Below are 11,952 nucleotides of genomic sequence, written 5' to 3' on the forward strand. Positions count from 1 at the left end.
CTAATGAGCTGGGTAACATCAGTTAGCTGTTTGCCTCTTTATTTTCATCTTTCCCATCATCCTCTTTTCAGTTGTGTCAGCGTTATTTGCCTTTACTAGATGGGCTTCAGTGATGGAGATACATGAGTTAAAAGTGCTTTACCACACATTTATCATGTCCAAAACTAAGTGGTCATGCCCTGAATTTTGTAATCCCTCTTTGAGTTTTGGTTCAACGACAGGGCCCTGATTTCAGGGGTCACTATGGCCTCAAAATAAAGTCCACATCAACTTAAAGGCAGAAGTTATTTGTAAGATATTGGGTAGAGAAGCAGCATAACCAAAGCAAAACTTTACTTTAAAAACCCGTTTTTTCCAGACTCGATCTTTAGGTGCAGAGGAAAATAAATTATATTGGCAGGAGCACATTCCCAATTGGCTGTTTCAGTAAAAGTAGCTCATTAACTGAAGAGAGAAGCTACAAAACCTGGAGATTTACAGTATGATCCCCAGCTGGCTTGGGATGACTGTGAGACTTTTCAGCACGGTGTCCAGAACAGTCAGAAGTCCAGTGGACAGGATCTTACTGTAGTGTGCAGAAGCCATGGTTGAACTCTCCCTTTCCCTGATTCTAAGAAGGCTGTACCCTCCACCCCCATCCCTCCAGTCAGTTTTATCTGTACACTGCCTCGCTGAGGGCTCTGACAAGACTTAACCTTCCATCTGAGAAAAGAGCTTTGACAAATGGGGTGTTCTTTTTTCATGTACGAGATATTTATGTTAAAAGCAGCTCTGATAACAAAGGCCTGATTTTATGTGATTGAGCATTGAGGCTCATTGACTTTGCTGTTTTTAAAGGCAGGATCCCAGACAATGTTTCCTGCAGTCAAGGAGAATTTGAGTTCAAAGGAATTTAAATTGTATCCCAACAAAGCACTATGGCATGGAAACAGGAACAGAAAGCTTGGATGCATGTTCTGGGTCTGTTTTATAATTAGAGGGTTTGGGGCCCATGCAGCACTAAAAAGATTTCCAGTGATGTCAAGACATACAACCAGATCTCTTGGGTGAAGTTTCCTATTATAAGGAACTGCTGCACATATGCTTAACTGCACAATTTCCTTTGTAAGTGAAAAAACCCCCAAACAAGTACTATCATTAGCCCGTGGCTGTGCAGTCTGGCATAATACATGGGAAAGCACCAACCAACTGGAACAGACTCTGCAGTTTTCTACATGTTTGCATAGAGAAGTTGGGACTAGTGGTAACAGCTTTGGCACCTTGAATAGTGTTTATTATTGCCAGAAGAAATACTATACTAAATAAATATACTGGGCATATGTCACTTGCAGGTTTATCACCTGAAGAGACTCTACATGTGCCTTTTAAAAAACAAATTACATCTACATGCTTGCTTCTTTACTGCTTCTATTTTAAGTTAAGAGTTCCATTTCTTGCGCGTCTTCCATTTTATTCACATGCTAAACCACGAGCAACAAACTTTCAGCTGCCTCCACCAAGGAAGGAGTTTACTTAACCATGTTAATCACTGAATGTGAGAAAGGGGGTACTGGCACTTGGAGAAAAGGGGGGATGTTAGGGTTAGGTTAACACAGCAGAAGAGATGAGCTCCTTTGACCCTGTGACAGCAGCAGGAGAGACAGAGGTACTTTTGGGACAATAAGAGCTTAGTAGATGGTGCAGAGCAAGAAAACCTCTAATAGCCATAAAAGCAACTTGTCTGTTAGAATAATGAAATGTTAATGTTCCAGGTTAGCTTTTCTCTGAGGATCTGAATAGAGATGGAGGGGTGTTTAGGGCACCTGTGTGCTCAGTTGTGCTTTGGCCCCCTGACAGCACCCAGCATCCAGAACAACCTGCTGCAACCTCCATACAAGCATAGCCAGGTCACCCACAGTACTTCACTATTCCATAAAGTTTATTGGCCAATATTTAGCAAGCAGAAATTTTTGTGGTAGTACTAGCTTGCCTAAGAAAGTAATTAATATGCAAACACCACATTTAAACCATGTCCTGCTCTTCTGGAACAATGGTGTTCTGCAAAAGTGACATTATGGAGAGTCTTTCAGGCTCTGCAAGCTTTGGACTTTTCAGTCACACAAACGAGCCAACATGATGTATCTGCACGGGGTTTGAAGTAAGCTGTAGAAAGTACATTGTTAGCACTGCAAATCTAAAGTCAGGGTTTTAGCTGTTCCCTGCAAATAAGGAAAAGACTCTGTTTTAAAGCAAAACATCCTGGGTACTATAACTCCCACACAAAAAAGGAAAATTTATTTTCCATTTTAAAAAATGTACTTTGTTTCAGATCAGGCCTTGTGCCTTTGTTATTTATAGAGAAATATTGGCATATTTGGATACAAGTGATGTGTCCAAAGAGGATGGGTAATCCTGGCTCATCCATTCTCATCACGTCTTGAGAAAAACATATAAAACCTTGTTCTTGAACTCATTTCAAAATTTGCACTAAACACATTAACAGAGCTCTAAAAGACAGTGTATGCTGCCCCAAGGAAAAAAAAAAAAAGACATTCAGAAAGTTTAGTAAGCTCACTTTGAAACCTAATATGTCTCCAAATACCACTGTGATAAATACAGTAAAAAATTCAGGATTCTAGGATGAAACAAATCAACGTGGAGTATGAAACTTACAATAGGATGGGTCTATGATTATTATCATCTATTAACCAAACTTCCTTTATATTTCTCAAAACAAAGAAAACCTTCTCTCCTCAAAATACCCTGCAAAAGTGAAAAAGTGAGAGTCTGACTTCAAAAGCTTTTCAACACTGTAACTGTAGCTCAAGTGTATTTTAATTAGAAAAAGATTCAGAGTGCAGAATGCAAGTCTGGCTCTGGAGCTAAACTGGAGTCTGGCTGTCATATTTCAGCTGGAGCCTCTTACTTTTACTGTGGAAATAAAGATATTAAAAAAAATCCACTGTAGCATTGGTGTGAGTCCAAATTGACCATAAAATTACTACAGTTTCTTGGGATTTACTCTAACAGGAAGTTTTATCACTGCATATCAGCATTAGTCATGCATTAGGTTATAAGACAAGTCAAAACAAAGTAATCAGAAGTCAAAAAAAAAGTAAAAGTGAAATCTTGAGTATATTAGCTCAATAATCTGATGTTGACTTTAACAGAACCAATATGTCACCCCAGAAAACTCTCTGTGGGAATTCAAGTCTTTGTTTTATATACATAATATGCATTACATAGTATGCTCCTCTTCGGAGGAGTGAAGACCTTAGGTAAATATATATGCATACTTGATTTGATTAGGAATTGCACTTTTAATCAACCACTCTTAAGACCAGCAGGTCAGGAATTCTTTAACTAACTCTAACCTTCAGATTTGGACATTTCTGCTATCTGAAACTGGAGATAAACTTCCCCTTCCCAGCTGTATGTTTATTCTACACATACTCTATGAACTCAAAAGCCATGTTGCTTTGTTGCAGCAGCCTTCTCCATTCTCTAAGGTACTTTATAGATAACACAAGTTAATTTAAGCAACAAGAAAATATACCTGAAAATTTACTGTAGAGAGCTCACCGTAATAAAATATTATTTTACCAAAATTTGGCAAATCCATTCTCCTTATTGCTGATATTTGAATGCTAAAATATCTAATAATGTATTTTGATTTCCAACTGTTTTGATTATTTTACCCCTTGAAATAATACAGCTCTACTCCAGATGGACTTTAATCTTCCTTACTGCTTCTGCCAAATTTCTGTTTTCTGTTTTCCATTTGCTTAGTGCTCTCACCACGAGCAATATGTCCATGTGACTTCCTCTCTGTATGTTCAGGGCTTTTCTGAAATCAAGCAACATATAAGAACAAAAGCCAAAAGAATGCAAGCTCTTGCCAGTGCTATTTTTAAACACAGGAACTTCTGCAGGGTTGTAAGAAAAGGAGATGCCTTCCGAAGAGTAGATAATAAACAACAACATGCAAGAAGTAACGTGTATGTACAACTAGTCCTGCCCTCTAGCACGTCGGTGTCAGTGAGACTCCAAAAAGCACAAAATATCCGAAGAGAAACAACACAGAATCAGTTTCCTAAGTGCAACTGATAAGGTGGAGACTTGGGATATTTGCTGAAATCACAATTGACTGTCACCAATTACCTGGGCCACTGGGTTGCTGGTATCCTTGCTCCTCTTCTCCTCAAGTATTGGCCTGACATAGTAAATACAACTTTGATTCCTGCAAGGCAAACTGCTCCATGAACCAAACCCTCCTCTTTTCAGATCAAGGCCTAAACAGTTGAAGGGCAAGGGAGGGTCCCTTTGAGCCTGGGCATGAGAGAGGCTACGGAGTCCCAGGGCAGCAAAGAGAAAAGGAGCTCAGTCCATTCCTCTTTGTTCTACTCTTTAACTCATAGGGCACCTTCTTGAGGAACCATCAGCTCCTCAGTTTGCTAGGAGTCACATATTGTGGTCCTGAACCCCCACCTGGGGAGAAGGTTGTCTTACATTTAAAATAGAATGAGTGGAAAATAGCAAGAATATATTCACAGTATACTAGGATACTCTACTGTGAAACAGCAAGAGAAATCTAGGTAGGACAAACACTGTCTTTGGGCTTCTGCCAGGATATAAATGTATTCCAGCTAAGAGCTTTTGTAGCAGAGTACCAGGCAGCATGCTGGGGTATGATGAGAACTGTACTCTAGCAATGTGACTCCACTTCAGAGAGTGTAATTAGGAATAAACTCACTGATGCTGCTTAATACACTAAATCCTGTTCACATTCCTCTTTTACTACCAGTTTTCTGTTATTTTTGCTTAAACAGATAGTTCCAACAGAAGCTTATCTTTGAAAGTTGTGGTTTACAGATTACTAAGGAAAGTAATGGTAGCTTTTCCTTTGCTTCCAAATGTTTATAAAGTATTCTTCCAGGTTATTGGACACTAGCTAATACCACATTGCAGCCTTTCCCTCATGGCTCCTCTCCTCTACCCAACCACCTATTTGCATGAAACTGTCAGGAATGCAGTATCTGAGATTGCTGCCCTCTGATAAGTTTGCTTGCATAAGGCAAAACACTGCAAGGTTTTAAAGAGAATACACAAACACAACACCCGTGGCTGATTGCAGCACCATTTCCTAAGGAAACCAACTTAAAAAAAATTAATATTCAAACAAAAAAGTCATGCACTGAACTGGACTCCCTGCCTCTCAGCTCATCATCACATTTGATAAAACAGACAAGAAGGTTTTACTCTCAAGGCTCATTATTTATGATGCAGTATTCCATACAAAGGTTCTTAATAGCAGCCACAGCACTTCTTTATTCACAGGGTAAATGTGCTGTGTAAATGCTTGTAAAACTTTATGAGCTCCATTGCCTCAAAGCACTTACAACTCAGGTATGATTAGTAAATCATGCATGTGCACACTGTCTCACATCTCTCCCTGAACTTCCAGGGCAATACTCCATGTCAGTGTGTGTCACATCTAAGGCAAAGAGCTCCTCTACACTGGCTGAGCAGTGTTAGGGGGTTTTTGTTAGCTAGCTCAAGAAGACACAAGTCCCCTTGTAACAGGGCAGTATCAGAGATTTCATTAACTTTACCCTGTTTCACCCCTACGTGGTCCACCAGCTGTTGCCTTCGTGACACACATTCCCTGCCTTGCTCATCGATGCTGCTGAGCACCCACGCCCTGCTCCATGATGGCTTTATTTCACAGCCTGACCTCTTGGAGACTCCACGGTGTAAAGCAACTGAGCCTGGTTTCTACGCAATCTCCTGGAGAGCCTCCACTAGGTGGCACCGACTATTTGTCATTCCTCTCCACGCTACACATGCCTTGCTGCAGGTCTTCTCCCCCCTTTTTGCAGCATTTCCAAACACTGAGCTCATCGGTTTTAATAACTGCAAAAACAAACAGCTTTTCCTCCCCTTACAGTGCTGCACCGATCCAAGCCAAAGTACAAGCAATGCTTTTTCACAGACCAATTTCCAATGTAATTTCTACAGCTAGTTCAAAAATTTTACTTGTATAACCATAAATTGCTTCTTTAAGAACTATCTCCACATAAAAAGTCCTTAAGTGGCTCCTTACTTCGTGACAATAAAGCACTTCCAAGACTAACAATTAGGACAGTCATGCTTTGTGAAAGAAGCCTGCACACATTTCCCTGGTGTGTAAGAGCAGCACGAATGCTAGAAGTAAATAACTAAAATTAAACTACAATCCAGGGATAACCCTTGAAATGGAAAAATAGTTTCTATTTCTGAGTCTGCAGGCCATGATAATATCACTAACAGAAAACTCCATGAAAATTAATGTGGAAAGGGCTGTTACCTGTGTTCATTTTAAAGTTCTTTATCTACATTTCTTCAGTTTTTATACACAAATTCCTGAGTGCTTGTTTTCTCTCCTCTAACTCTACAAAAGTAAACAGTTCATTTCAAACTGTGCTTAAAAGTCTCCATTTCAGATCCTTACAAAAATCACAAAGATATCAGATATAAACTACCTTATCTTGCAGTGCAATGATAATGGAAACAACTATAAAGATGAGATTTCTCTTTTCTGGAAGGCCAGACAGTTTTACAGCTGTAGGGTATCAGACCCTGGCTTTTATTCAGGTGCTGGAAAACCAAAAGACTATGAAAAAGCAGACAAGTCCAAAAAGACTGGAAAAAGCAGGGGATGGAACGATTCAAAACTGACTGACCTTTTTACTCCTCCATCTGCCATGGGCTCGAGTCTGGACAGCCCAATGGGAAATGCACCAGGAAAATGAAACTGGGGATTACTCTGTGTATTAGAAAAACACAATGTCTGTAGTCAGCATTCCCAAGCTCAACATTTTTCTCTAACTCATAAAATACAGAATGCAACTGCTGTCTTTTGAAACAGTAAAGTGGGGAAGCCCACGTCCCTTGCAGGATTTTTCAGCTAGGACATAGGATTCCCCAATACTCTGCAATGTGGAAAAACCACCAGGTTCCTGTGACCAAACTCTTCTCCTCATATTTGCAGGGTGCTCCCCCAAGAGTTACATTTTCTCTCCTGTTCCCACCTCACTGCAGGCACAGCCCCATGGGTTCCATGCTCCTGCTGGAACACCCATGCTCCTGCGTGGGGCAGCCTGAGCGTTACTGTTTGCATTTCACTTAGGGGTTGAGATTGATCTGTAGGATAAACAAAACACACAGAACCCAAATACACACAGATCCCTGTCTTGGAGCACTTGTGTTAGATGCTAATAGCATGATCTTAGAGAAGTGCCTAAAGGCTCACATAACCAGCCCCTTAACCATGAGAGTATTGACAAGTGGTCTGCGTGGCGGGTGGGGAACTGGCTGACAGACCAGACTGTAGCCAGAGGGTGACAGTAAATAGTTCCTCCTCAAACTGGCAACTGGTCACAAGGGGGGCCCCTAGGGATCGATATTGGGCCCAATGCTGTTTAATATCTTCATTAACGACCTAGATGTTGGGATCAAGAACACTGATGAAGTTTGCTAATGACACCAGGAGGAGCGGAGAGGCTGACACTCCGGAAAGGAGGCCCACCCTCCAGGATGACCTGGCTGGAGGAGTGGGCTAGAAGGAACGTTATGAAGCTCAGTGGGGAGAAGTGTAAGGTCTGTCCCCTGGAAACACAAAACCCAGAAGCGTAGTTCAGACTGGGATCCACCTGGCTGGAGAGCAGCCCTGTGGAAAGGGACTTGGGAGTCTTGGTGGATAACAGGCTCAACGTGAGTGAACAGTGTGCTGTGGCAGCAAAGGAAGCCAACAGGATGCTGGGCTGCATCAACAAGGGCATCACCAGCAAAGATAAAGAAGTCATCATCCTGCTCTACTTGGTGTTTGTCAGACCACCTCTCAAGTACTGTGTTTATTTTTGGTCCCTGCTCTACAAAAAGGATGTGGACAGGCTGGAGAGGGACCAGAGAAGGGCCACAAGGATGATCAGAAGACTCAAGGACCTGCCACATGAGGAGAGACTGAGAAAACTGGGTCTGTTCAGCCTTGAGAAGAGGAGAGATCTTCAGGTAGATCTTATTACAATGTTCCAGTACTTAAAGGGTGGCTACTAAGAGATGGAGATTCCCTATTTACAAGCAGTCACATGGAAAAGACAAGGGGTCATGGGCACAAGCTGCTCCTGGGGAGATTCCAATTGAACACAAGAGGCACATTTTTCACCATGAGGACAGTCAAACATTGGAACAGTCTCCCAGGGGAAGTGGCAGATTCCCCCACATTGGACAGTTTTAGGTCTCAGCTTGACAGGGTGCTCAGCCATCTCATAGAAACTGTAGTACTACCTAGAGATGTTGGACCAGATGAGCCTTGAGGTCCTTCCAACCTGAGATTCTATGATTCTATGATTCTATGTTAATATTTTTTTTCTTTTTTGTAAAACACCAGCCTCTGGGAACACAGGGTGTTTCTTACAAGGTGGATCATCTGACCATTGTTTAAAGTAAATTATTGATTTTAAATGGTATTTAAATGACTTGGCATCCTAATATTTAAGTGTTTACTATCAGTTTTTATGGCAGCATGTAATGCCATGAGGAGTATTTTTCTGGAGATTGCAGCAAAAGGCTGATCAAATTCCAGTGTTTCTCGGAATTGTTGCCTTGATGGGCATCTAACAGATCCAGCACAGGACACACTGGAGTACTGCCCCTTGGAGTTCATGGTGACTGTCTGGCAATGACATAAGTATGGCAATTCCAAGTGCATCCTAGATGTGAATTTCCCAATCTGTGGCACACACAGCTCCATCACTTCCTAGTCCTATTAAAACAACTGTACTTTTTAATGCATCCGCTTACTGGCGTTAATTATTTACAAGGATAATGTTCTGGAGCCAGTAAAATGCCAAGAGTTTTTAAGTCAGGAAGCACAAGAAGATATTCAAAGTCAGAGTGCAGCCTCCTTATTCATCTCCACTACTAACCACATTTTCTCCCCTCAGTCCAGAATGCCATTTCAGTTATTCTGAGCAGAATTTCCAGTGTTTTATCCCCATTCCTACCATGAATGCTGAGAGACTTAGGAAAATGTATCTCTATTCATGAGGTAGAAGTCAGTCATCATCTACTGTTCTACAGCCAGAACTGAAGCACCAGAAGACAAATGTTGAAGTTGTGTTGAGTGTCCAGTTTGGGAGTCCTCATGTTGGAATTTTTTTTGGAATATGAAGTTGCATGGCACTGTGCTAGAACACAGCCCTCCTTGTCCTCACCTCAAATGAGGACACCAGCAAACAGAGTCCAACTGATTACTTGAGCTGGACACTCAGACACAGGCAGCTGATAGGTCAGCTATAAAAAGCCTGGCTTGCCCTAATGTCACAAACTATGACCTCAGGCAAGGATAAATTCAATCTTCCCAGGAACATTCACCTCTTCAAGTCCAACCTTTGTATTCCTTCAATTTCTGACCACTAATAAATAACAGTCAGTGTTAAAACAATCTCTGTATGCATTAGTAAGCTTCAGTCACTGGACAAAAAGGTCATTCTTGCCTAAACATCTGCAGGTGGAATGTATTTTGCAGCTGGAGAGGTGATAACATATGCCTTGCCAGTACATTCCTTGTGTGGGACAACCTTCACTGCACATTTCCATCACTTTGGATCCCTGATCCATTGATTGGTGAGATTTAAAAGAAAATAACAAAAGACTTTCTGCCTGATCTATTTAACTGCTGTGTTCATTGGATCATTCTGGAAAAACTCAAAGCTGTTCAATGATAATTTTTATTAGAAACTGGTATCCCTAGCTACAAAATAATCACAGAATCAAGGATAATAAAATGGACATGGAAAATATGAAATAAAATGTGAGAGGGTTACATTAAGAGGAGGAAAACAAACAGGAGAAATAAAAAAGAGGCAGTTCTGTGATGTCTGAACTTACTAAAGGACTGGCTTTCTACATCTTGTGGTTGAGGGGCAGAACCTGTGTCCCAAAGAAATGGGATATTTCTAACATCTCTCCCCTGAGCAGGTTTTCTGTTACCCAGCTGAGCCTGAGCACGTGCAGCCTTTCCTTCTGCTAGGGAACTTCCAGGGTGACACCTTGTATACTGCTCCTCTAATTTCTCAAAATTTCTAGCAACTTCATTTTGCTCAAAATTTCTACAGCCTGGCTGAACGTATCTGAAATGGGCCAGGGCTTTGGCCAGCTGCTTGTCCTTACAAGGCATGAGCTGACAGACGGTTTGATTGCACAAGCCTCATTAGCTTAGGAAATGAAGCTGAGGATAAATAGGTGTGTAGAAATGCCTGCCCACGAGTTCCCTGCTGCAGCCTCCAAACATGCTTCCCATGGCACCACGGGGCTCAGAATGCACTTATCCCCCATCTTTCCTGATTGTATCAGTAACTTGTTCAGTGATTTGTCGAAGTAACATTCTTCTCCTAACAACTAATTAAATGGTTTTTAATACATTACAGTCGCTTTTAGGTCCAAACCTTTCTATTTTGGGACTATTCAATTTAAATTTGCCTAATAGCTTCACATAATAGTCCCCTGCTCCAAATAAATTCCTCATTTTAACTCTAATTGGTTTGCTCATGAAGAATCACAATTTACATGACCTGAAGAGGAGGTTTATCACTAGCTATTACTGAATACAAGTCGCATTTAATTAAGCAACAGGAGATACTGATTTGCTTTTTTCTCAGCATTTGTTAATGATATTGCCAATTTCTGCAAGCAGAGAAAGTACATTTACATCACCAATGAAATGTACTTGGAATAGGTATTAAGTAACCATGTCAGTTCAGTGGCCTCTTGAATTCATGATGTCTGTTCATCGTGGTGACAACCCAAAGGGACTGCCCTATCCAGGTGAAGTTGCTAGTGAGCCAGATGTTCTCCAGTGCAAAGTGATCAAAACCAAAGGTGTTTTATGAAAGGTAATGTAAGCAACAAGTGGAAACACAGGGATTAAAACAATTTGAATAGCTGCAATACTGGAGCATAAATAACCTTCAGTGATTTCAAAGCTTCAGTCCAGAAATAAAGAATTGTCTCGTTCTGCTCAACTGAGGTGATCCTGAGGAGCCTGGTAAAGCAAGAATGCACAGGACATCTCTGAAGGTCTGGGAGAGGAAGGGGAGCTGGAGTTTGGGGGATACTCAGGAACCTACTGGGACTATTTTGTGAAAGATACTGTGAACCTACATGAAAATAAGGCAGTTTGAAACTCTGATGGTTTTGAACAAAAGCTTTAAAATGGAACTTGAGGAAGCTTCTTCAAGGCAACCAAAACCAATAAGATTTATTTTAAAGTATCACTATTTCAAAAAAGAAATCACAATTCTTTTTCCTGGGTGCCTAACTCCTCATTTTCAACACTCGAGCCCTCAAACAGACACCAAGGTATTCCGTTAAATTAAAAGACAACAAATACAGATTTTAAATACATTTAGATAGAAGTCACACCAGCTTGTGGCACTGCCTGCTCTTCATTACTGGGACATGTAGAATATTCAAATACCAAATGATTAAGCTTCTTTGATGTAGCTTTTTTTTTAAGGCCAAAATAATGCCCGTGAAATACACAGATCAACGAGTCGCACGCATTTAGGAAACTAACTTTAGAGCTCGGCTTTTTGCTTATTGCTACTTCTAGCTTAGCTTGAGTCTGGGTTGCTTGGGTTTCGTGTTCGGGTTGCTGTGCTCGCTCCTGTAACGAACACACGAGCGGAGGGAGGCGGCTGAGAAGGGAAAGCCGAGGAGCAGCCACGGCCCTGGGGCTCCGCGGCTCCGCGCCGCACCCAGCGCAACCTGCGCAGGAAGGAAGAGCAGCGGTCAAGGCTGTAAATAAACCAGGCGTTGGGTTGTGACACCAGGCTCTCCGGGGCTCTGCCCTCCCACTACGGGACACCTCTCCTGGGGAGCGGGGTGCGGGGCCGGGCACAGCCCGCGGCCACAGGCCCCGCCGCCCCGCGC

Source organism: Apus apus, chromosome 8 (assembly GCF_020740795.1).
Source record: "Apus apus isolate bApuApu2 chromosome 8, bApuApu2.pri.cur, whole genome shotgun sequence".
Classification (NCBI taxonomy): Eukaryota; Metazoa; Chordata; class Aves; order Apodiformes; family Apodidae; genus Apus; species Apus apus.